General features: G+C 35.8%; 1 pseudogene; it reads right to left on the bottom strand.

Annotated features, from left to right (window-relative positions):
* Positions 1–1,327: 1,327 nt before the first annotated feature.
* Positions 1,328–5,066, bottom strand: LOC149150975 (pentatricopeptide repeat-containing protein At3g26782, mitochondrial pseudogene; annotated as a pseudogene).
* Positions 5,067–8,505: the final 3,439 nt, after the last annotated feature.

Below are 8,505 nucleotides of genomic sequence, written 5' to 3'. Positions count from 1 at the left end.
ATTCTCTTTAACTTTTTTAAGTTCGGCGTGCCTTGCTAAGATGCTAATTTTTTACCAATTTCTTCATCTCTACTTCTCACATTCTTAAGTGCCTACACTACAATTAATTGAAGAGTTTACTCTTTTCACCGCCACTCTCCAAACAAAGAAGAAAACAGATTCTACATCCTCTGTTTGATGGTCCAATGTCGCGCACATTTTTTTATTAGCGTTTTCTCTCATCAGGATTCTGATTGGCCTAGACAGGGTACAAAATCTAAAATTCCATTCCCCATGTGATGTTTAAGCAAAATGCAGCATATGTTTAGCAAACTAAAACCATCAAACCTGATGCCAAATACCATGAAAGGTATATGGTATTCATTATAAGACCAATAAAAGGACGATTCACATAGAAATTTGTGAAAGAGATGCTATATGTTGTTTATAATTTTATAACTAATGTTCCATGATAATCAAAAGACGGGGGGGAATTAAAGCAAAGATGTTTAACAGCAAATTTGTAACATAACATTGTAGCTAAAATAACCATACAATCAAACACCAATTCAAATTCTACTCAAAATATTCGGAATGATCATAAAGTACCATAAACAAGAGACTGTCTGAAAGTAATATTACATAGATAATTATTTTTAGTGTTAAATGCCATGTAGATCTGCCTGCTGTCAATGTTCGTGTATGTCCATATTCCATATCGAATAACAACCCCTTGATTTCATTGCACTTAGGGGAATCTTCACAAGGGCCATGAAATGATTGTGTTGCAAAACAAATTTAATTGCTTATATATAACTTTTTGTTGTGGAGATCCCATATGATCGTAGGAGAACCCAACTCACAAAAATCAGCCCCATTCTGTATACACTGACTTAATTATAGTATACAGATTCACATATTCCTTGGAAAAGATAAACTATTTGTTAAAACATTGTACTATTATAAGAAACGTTGCACTAAAGTGAAGTTTAGTTTCCACTTTTGAGGATTTAAATACGGTGCACATTGTACTATTATAAGAAACGTTGCACTAAAGTGAAGTTTAGTTTCCACTTTTGAGGACTTAAATACGGTGCACTTGAGACAAATGAGGTGCTCTTACAGACTGAGGCGGGAGAGATCTGTCTGTCACATCCCAGCACTAATAAACTAAAAATAAATAAAGGTTAAGTTTTGATGTTCAATGTCCCAAAAAAAAACAATTATTACACAGATCTATCTTAACCCTGGATCTTTCAATTGGTGAGGGTTTGCACTTTATTCTTTTAATCTTCTTGGTGCTTAATAGATCTCAGGTTAAGATGATCTTTTCCAAAACCCAACTTAATAAATGAATAATATGCACATATTAGTTTTGAAAACATAATTATATCCATTGCTGAGTTGAACTAGCATCACCAGAAATCTCTACAAGAACAAAATCCATCCTTAAAGTGGTGGAAACGGTTTGTATCTCTCACAATAATTTCTCTCCGAACAATCTTGGAGATGAACTTGGTGGCATTGTGGCAGTCACTACACACGCGAAGGTTCTTCATGATATGGATGGGGGTGCCTGGGCTTGTATTGATAATCCCAAAAGAAATGGCCAGCTTCTCACTATGACTGCATAGTACATTTTCCTTCACCTCCTCCTCCACATCTTGCAGCACAAGATTTGTGTTAGGCACATATCCTGCCTCCTTCATTTGCCTATACAAGGTTTCCAACATTGCATAAATTTTTTCAGACTGAGGATGGGTTCTGTCTCCCACGAGGAATGTATGAACTTCTCTATTTACCTCAATAAAACTGCATCCTGGTTGTTTCTTCACTTCTCTCTCTTTCATCATTGTCCTCAACTTTGCTACATCCTCCCACCTACCTGCCTCAGCATAGATGTTTGACAAGAGTACATAACATCCAGCATTGTCTGGCTCTAATTCAAAAAGGTGCTTTGCTGCTTCTTCTCCAAGCTCAATATTGCAATGAATTCTGCAGGCCCCAAGCAAGGACCCCCACACAACAGCATGGGGTTCTAATGGCATCTTTTTTATAATATCATATGCTTCATCTAGATGCCCAGCACGGCCAAGAAGGTCTACCAAGCATGAATAATGCTCCAGCTTGGGTGCAAGGCCATAATCTGATTTCATGCTCTCAAAATATTGCCAGCCCTCCTCTACTAACCCTGCATGAGAGCATGCAGTCAAAACACCAGTGAAGGTGATATGATCTGGCTTTGTGCCCATCTGTTGCATACGGGAAAAAAGAGCAAGAGCATCCTCAACATGTCCATGAATTCCATATCCCAAAATCATTGCATTCCATGCCACCACATCTCGACTTGACATCTTCTCAAACACTCGTTGAGCAGTGTCTATATGCCCACATTTGGCATACATGTTTATAAGCACAGTGTCCACAACAACATCAGATTCAAATCCATTTCTTAGTACACAACCATGGAACTGCTTACCTTGTTCCACAGCCAATAAATCAGCACACACAGGGAGAACAGTGATCATGGTGATTGAGTCAGGTCTTATGCCCTGGACTTGCATTTCTCTAAAGAATGCCAAGGCTTCATGGGGGTGGCCATTTTGGGAATAAGCAGCAATGATTGCATTCCATGACACAGCATTTCGTTTAGGCATTCTTTCGAACAATTTGTGGGCAATGTTAACATTCCCACACTTGGCATACATGTCTACAAGTACAGTGGCCACAGCAACATCAGAGTCAAATCCACTTCTTATTGCATAACCGTGGCTCTGTTTACCTTGTTCCAGAGTCAATGAATCAGCACATGCAGAGAGAATGCTAACCATGGTGAATAAGTTGCCTTTTATGCCCTGGACTTGCATTTCATTGAAGAATGCTAAGGCTTCATGTGGATGGCCATTCTGGAAATAACCAGCAATCATTGCATTCCATGACACAACATTTTTTTTAGGCATTCTTTTAAACAATTTGTGGGCAATGTTAACATTCCCACATTTGGCATACATGTCTACAAGCCCAGTGCCTACGACAACATCATATTCAAATCCTCTTCTTATTGCATAACCATGAATCTGCTTACCTTGTTCCATAGCCAACAAGTCAGAGCATACAGGCAGAACACTAGCCACGGTGACTGAGTTGGGCTTTATACCCTGGACTTGCATTTCATTGAATAATGCCAAGGCTTCATGGGGATAGCCATTCTGGGAATAACCACCAATGATTGCATTCCATGACACAACATTTCGTTTAGGCATTCTTTCAAACAAACTGTGGGCAATGTTAACACTACCACATTTGGCATACATGTCTACAAGCCCAGTTCCCACAACAACATCAGAATCAAACCCATTTCTTATTACAAAACCGTGGATCTGCTTACCTTGTTCTAGAGCCAATAAATGAGCACACACAGGCAGAACATTGATCATGGTGATTGAGTTGGGTTTTATGCCCTGGACTTGCATTTCATTTAAGGATGCCAAGGCTTCATGGAGGTGACCATTCTGGGAATCACATGTGATGATAACGTTCCATGACACAACATTTCGTTGAACCATTCTTTCGAACACGTTGTGGGCAATGTTAACCGTCCCACATTTGGCATACATGTCTACCAGCGCATTGATTACAACAACGTCAGATTCAAATCCACTTTTTATTGCGTAACAGTGGGTTTCCTTACCTTGATCCAATGCCAATAAATCAGTGCAGGCAGTCAGAACACTAACGATGGTAATTGAGTTAGGTTTTACACCCTGAACACGCATTTCATCAAAAAATGCAAAGGTTTCATAGGGTTGACCATTCTGTGAATAACCCGCAATGATTTCATTCCATGAGACAACATTTCGTTTAGACATTCTTTCAAACAGTCTATGGGCAATGTTAATATGCCCACACTTAGAATACATGTCTACAAGTGCATTTCCCACAGTATCAGATTCAAATCCACTTCTTATTACATAACCATGGATCTGCTTACCTTGTTCCAGAGCCACTAAATGGGTACATGCAGGCAGAACACTAACCATGGTAATTGAATTGGGTTTTATTCCCTGGGCTTGCATTTCACTGAAGAATGCCAATGCTTCATGGTGGTGTCCATTCTGAGAACAACCAGAAATTATTGCATTCCATGACACAACATCTCGTTCAGGCATTCCATCAAACACTTGGCGTGCATTCTCTAAATCCCCGCACTTAACATACATTGACGAGAGCGCGGTTCCCACAAAAATATCTGACTCATATCCGCTTCCTATTACATCTTCGTGAACCTTAATGCCTGCTTGTAGATCTGTTAAGCTGCCGCATGCATTGATTACAGAAATAAAAGCCAATTTGTCAGGCTCTATCCCTGCGCGTTGCATTTGATAATACATCCTCAGCGCTTCCTTGCAGAATCCATTCCTTACATAACCTCTGATCATGTCATTCGATAATAAAACATTATTTTGTTTGTATTTGTATAAAGTCGTTTGAGTACTTTGGATTTGGTTGCCATATGCGTTTGAAGCTGCTGAAACTTGTCTCTTCTTCTTCACTTTAATCATCCACCGCTGTTTAACTGCTGCCACAACAGTGAAGGTAGGAGTGGGACGAGGGCCATAAAAATAGAAATTATAAGAATGAGTATGCAGACGTAAGGGCAGATGCAGAAGCGTATATTTGTTGAACGAAGTTTCATTCGCAGTCGGAAATGAAGATTGGGAAAATGGCGAACAATTCATTGTGAGGAGGCGGCCTACGATCAGACCACCATTATTCACTCATTTATCGGCCTCAAGATCATTATCAGCTTGGCATCCGCGAATTTAAATTAATTTAGTGCTCACTTTGTGGATTTTTCTTGTAAAATGTGTAACACACAGAGCGAACGATAAGCTAGAGCCTAGCTTGTGGGAAAAAATCAAGAAGTATTAGAACTGCAAAACTAATTCAAAACGCCTACACAGCTTTTTTTGGAAAGAGATCATGTTCTTTGGGAAAGGATAAGATATGATTCACAGAAAAATAGAGATTGGTATTGCACTTCCCAAAAATTTTGGAGGAAAAGAAGTTAAAAATGGTATATCAGAGCAAGTAGGGATAGGGATAGGGATAGGGATAGGGATGGGGATGGAATAATTATATCAATTGAGAGTGAAAATTATAAATAAATTGGGATGGTTATGGTTGGGTTATATTATAAAAAAATTATAAGTTTATTGTGTTATTAAAAAAAGTTTAATACATTATTTTTGTTTTAATTGTGTTTTTTTATATAGGTGGGAAAATTTATGATAATTATGTTTATAATAATAATAATAATATCTATTTTTGCAGTTAACTTGTTTCTTTAGGTAAGAGGAAGACCAGCTCTTAGCCCAGCAAAAGCAGAGTTAGGTCATACTCAAGGCCCATTTAATTATGTTTATAATAATAATAATAATATCTACAACGGTTACCTGTTTCCTTACGTCAGAGGAAGACCAGCCCTCTAAAGCGGTTAACCTGTTTCTTTATGTTAGAGGAAGACCAGCGCTCTACAGCGGTTAACCTGTTTCCTTATGTCAGAGGAAGAAGACCAACCCTCTATAGCGGTTAACATGTTTCCTTATGTCAGAGGAAAACCAGCCCTCTACAGCGGTTAACCTATTTCCTTATGTCAGAGGAAGACCAGCCCTCTACAGCGGTTAACCTATTTCCTTATGTCAGAGGAAGACCAGCCCTCTACAGCGGTTAACCTGTTTCCTTACGTCAGAGGAAGAGACTAGCCCTTAGCGAAGCAGAAGCAGTTTTAGGTCATACTCAAGGCCCATTTAATTATGTTTATAATAATAATAATAATAATATCTATTTTTGCCGTTAACCTGTTTCCTTACGTTAGAGGAAGACCAGCTCTTAGCCAAGCAGAAGCAGTTTTAGGTCATACTCAAGGCCCATTTAATTATGTTTATAATAATAATAATAATAATATCTATAGCAGAAGCAGTTTTAGGTCATACTCAAGCCCCATTTAATTATGTTTATAATAATAATAATAATATATCTATTTTTAAGGTCACAGCGAAGCCAGACACCAAATTGGTGTAGCAATTTCACTGCTAAGTCTCCAAAGGCATACATACACCAAATTGGTGTAGCAATTTCATTGCTAAGTCTCCGAAGGCATACATACTCTACCCCCCTCTGGTTTTGAACCTGTGACCTGTTAAGAGGAAACACATGCTCTTAATCATTAAGCCCACTCAAGTTAGTAGGCATTCTTCCTTACTATTTTTTTTAATTTAATTTTTTATTTTATAATTATAATTTTTTTGTTTTAATTATGTTAATAGGCATTATTCCACACTAATTTTTTTAATTTAAATTTTTATTTTATAATTATAAATAAAAATTATTGGCATGTTTTCTTGGTTTTCTCTATATCAATGGATGGAATTTTAAATACTTTGCATCTTCAAATATTTGTTTATTTGTTCAAAATTCTCTAATATAATTATAAAATTATTATGCATATTATCAAATAATAAATGACATCATATGAATATGTGTTTACTATTTCTCATTTACTTAATAAAATTATGAAATTACCGTGCTAATTATCAAATAACAAATAGCATCATATGAATAAATGTTTACCTTTTCACTTTTACTTAATAGAATTATTATATACTTGTCCAAATTATCAAATAATTAATGGCATTATGTGAATAAGTAAGTTTGTAAAATGAATAGTTGTGTTAGAGGGAAGGGGGGTGTCCATCGCATATCAACCACATTTACTAATGTGATTGTGCTAGTTTATATTTATTTTTTGAGCATCAATGTAGTGTCCTATACTTGGTCTTTTTGAAATGTACCTTCTTAGTACTCAATGAAACTTTTTAACCATTATCTATGTACATATAGTGTAACAAAGAAGGAAGTGTTGTTATGTTTCAACTTCACCATTCCCATTATCCTACACAACCTCTTCTCCCACCATTCTCATAGAGTAATGCCCAATAGCTCTAAGTTTAACTAGAATAACTCATTGAGGGTTGCAATCAAATGAAAATATAATATATAAGTATTATTATACATAGCATCAAGAAAGTGATGCCACCTATCCACATACAACCTACAATAAGTTGTAGCACTTGCAAAGCATTATTTGTATTATGAACAAGCTTTATCTTTGTCAATGCTTTCTTACATATCCATTTAAAAAACTAGTTGAAAATATGTAACAATTGTTCTTTTAGAATTGTTTTTACTATATTGTTTATTACTCATGCATGTACCCACAAAACACATCCCATCTAAATTGATTACATCAATAAAATAGAGTTCAACATTATTTCATTAGATGTGGTTGGAGTTAGGAAAATTTTAGGGGCTAATATTCGCAAGTGGCTTAATTTTCCATGCTTTTTCCAAGAAGAAAGATTTACTAATTTCCACTTTTTCTAAAAACTATTCACCCAAACTTTATAGTATAAAAATATTGTACCTTAAAAATCGCCAACATTTTATATAGAGACTATATAAAATTATTATACATTTGAATCTTTTTACCAAAATATCATCAAACATTTTATAGATGGCATATTATGGATTAGTGAGATTCATCAAGATTTCTAAACTTTAAGATAAATTTTCTTCCTTAAAATTTTCCCTAAATGGAGTGATTTTTGGCAATCCATACCTGTGAGATTCTGGTGTGATATATTGATGATGCCTAAACTAATGTAGACTTATGAAAAATGGCCAAGCTTACTTACTGGTATTACAAAAAGATCCATTTCCCTTTACACTCACTTTGGAAACTATAGCCCAAAGACTAATCAAAGCCTCAACACAGTTTGCTATGGTTAGTTATCAAACTAGAGAAATATGAGAGAGTGAAACTCATCAAAAAATGGTCAAACATTTATACATAAATTTAACAATATAAGAGAATTGGGAAGAGAAAAATTGGTTGGACATGTTATGGCAACAATATTCTAAGGTGTTTTAATAACTACATGGAATGTTGCCAAGTTACACAGTTGAAAAGTGCATTAATTTACAATAGGGAGTCATTTTGTTGAATGAGGCACTATGTAGGACTTCATTGTTAGAGAATGAAGAGATAAAGTGGTAGGTCAAATTTTATTGGATAAGGACCATATTAAGTCAACTTGTTGTCTAAAGCTCTAGTTTTAGACAGAGGTGGCACGTGAAAAATGTGTGCAGACTATCAACTTTAAACATAGTCATTACCAAGAATTGGTATCCATTATCCATTATTAGAGGTCAACAAGTTGTTAAATCAACTTCATGGAACCAAACATTTTAAGAAGATCTACCTAAAGCCTAGATATTGTTAGATCTGTATGAAGCTAGAGTGTATGTGGAAAATAACCTTCAAAATGTGCCAAAAATTATTTGAATGGTTATTGATGTCACTTGGTCTTACTAAACCCTTGTGATATTCATAAACAGGAGAATTATCACATAAATTCATACCTTGTAATATTCATAAACATGAGAATGATCACATAAATTCAC

This window comes from Pinus tabuliformis, chromosome 9, assembly GCF_031772625.1.
Source record: "Pinus tabuliformis cultivar Carrire ecotype Pingquan chromosome 9, CPIR1, whole genome shotgun sequence".
NCBI classification, from domain to species: Eukaryota; Viridiplantae; Streptophyta; class Pinopsida; order Pinales; family Pinaceae; genus Pinus; species Pinus tabuliformis.
This window is presented reverse-complemented; position numbering and strand designations above follow the sequence as displayed.